Source organism: Vespa mandarinia, chromosome 2, assembly GCF_050613455.1.
Source record: "Vespa mandarinia isolate Hongniang chromosome 2, ASM5061345v1, whole genome shotgun sequence".
NCBI classification, from domain to species: domain Eukaryota; kingdom Metazoa; phylum Arthropoda; class Insecta; order Hymenoptera; family Vespidae; genus Vespa; species Vespa mandarinia.
This window is the reverse complement of record NC_140811.1, coordinates 18,127,501-18,130,000: the sequence shown is the minus strand read 5'-3', so window position 1 is coordinate 18,130,000 and position 2,500 is coordinate 18,127,501.

Here is a 2,500-nt window from a genome sequence, read left to right as displayed (position 1 = left end):
ATAATACTTCGTCTTCTTCTACTGTTTTTATTACTCTTCTTTGTTTTTTTTTTTTTTTTTTTTTTTATAATTATTTTTTATCTTTCCCCTTCTTTTTTTTTTAATATATATATATATACATATATATATATATATATATATATATATATATATATAATTCCAAGAATAACCATTACTTTATATAAATACCCATAATTATTATATATGTATAGAGAGATAGAGAGTGAGCGAAAGATTTTTGACGAGTGATGATAATTATGATGATATTAAATAATTATGATAGCGATGATAATGATAATGGTGATGATGATGATGATGATAATGATGATGATTATAATTATGATGATTATTATAATGATTATAATGATTATGATGACGACAATGACGATGGTGGCGATGATGATGACGATGACGATGACGATGACGATGACGATGACGATGACGATGACGATGACGATGACAATGATGATAAGTAAAAAGAGTGGGTACTCTGTAAAGTGAGAGACAATGTTGTCCTTATATAGTTTAAACCTGTGAGAAAAAATAGGGAAATCATAATGGTGGTGACGAAATTCATGAACAAATATTTAGAACAACAACCTCCTGAACCTAACGTCCCACTCCAACCCCTACACCTCCCGCCACCCTTTCTCCCACGAAGTTGAAGTTACGAGTAATATCCACGCAAATCCTCCGACAACACGAGAGCCTCCTTCTTCCTCTTCCTCTCCATTCGCCCCATTGTTACCCTCATCCAACTTGGCCTTCGTCCAACCATCGAACTCAAGTCCACCCCCACCCCGCGCCCCCCCACATGACGACGATACATGGATCCTGATGCTGCGGGATTACAAAAAGAAAACGCACATGTTCATTCTCTCATCCGTTTTTTAATCGATTAAATATTTTTCTTTTTCTCATACGAATAATATTCCATATACATATACGTATATATATATATATATGTATGTATGTGTATATATATATATATGTATGTATGTATACATACATATATGAATATATGAATATATGAATATATATGTGTGTGTGGGTGTGCGCGCGTGCGTGTGAGCGTGAGCGGGTGTGTGTATGTGTATGGATACGTATATATATGTATATGTATATGTATATGTATATGTATATATATACATACATATATATATATATGTATATATATATGTACGTATATATCGTTCTTCGTTTTGACAAAAAGTGGCGTCAGTGAACACTTTTGTTTCACTATTATATAAATATATATGTATATATATATATATGTATATATATACATATATGTATATATCTTCACGTATAGATATATATATGTGTATATATATGTATGTATGTATATACATATATATATATATATACATATAAATATAAATAAAATAAAGGAAACAAAGGAAAAAACGAACTGACAAAGAAGAAAAAGAAAAAAGTAACAACAACAATAAGAAAAAAGAATTAAAAAAAAAAAAAGTAAATAAATAAACAAACAAATGCCACACGATGATAAAAATTCGAAAAAAAAAGAAGATAAATAAATAAGAAAAAATGAAAGGGTGGTGAAAACACACAGCAACACATTAATATTATAATTAATTATAATAAATACAATATTTGTACAATAATCAACGGTGCTATGGTGGATGTGTTGGAGATCTAAATTACGATATCCCATCAACAACCTGATCCCGATCTAATTTAAATAGCTAAGTGCGTTTGATCGATCGATCGGATCGATCTATTGATCTCTCTCTCCTTGCCGATTTATCGATCGATATAATATCATCTATCTCGATCGTTGATCCTTCGATTATTATTCATCTCGTGGATTTAAAAATATAAAAAAAGTTCATCTCGATCGCGCCATGATTTTTAAATGATCTACGCTTAGACTTGGAGATATTCTTTTGCGTTTTTTTTCTTCTTTCTTTTCGTTTCTTTTCTTTCTTTTTTTTTTCCATTTCATTTCATTTCATTTCATTTCATTTCATTTCATTCCATTTCATTTCATTTCATTTCATTTCATTTCATTTCATTTCATTTCATTTCATTTCATTTCATTTCATTTCATTTCATTTCATTTCATTTCATTTCATTTCATTTCATTTCATTTCATTTCATTTCATTTCATTTCATTTCATTTCATTTCATTTCATTTCATTTCATTTCATTTCATTTCATTTCATTTCATTTCATTTCATTTCATTTCATTTCATTTCATTTCATTTCATTTCATTTCATTTCATTTCATTTCATTTCATTTCATTTCATTTCATTTCATTTCATTTCATTTCATTTCATTTCATTTCATTTCATTTCATTTCATTTCATTTCATTTCATTTCATTTCATTTCATTTCATTTCATTTCATTTCATTTCATTTCATTTCATTTCATTTCATTTCATTTCATTTCATTTCATTTCATTTCATTTCATTTCATTTCATTTCATTTCATTTCATTTCATTTCATTTCATTTCATTTCATTTCGTTTCATT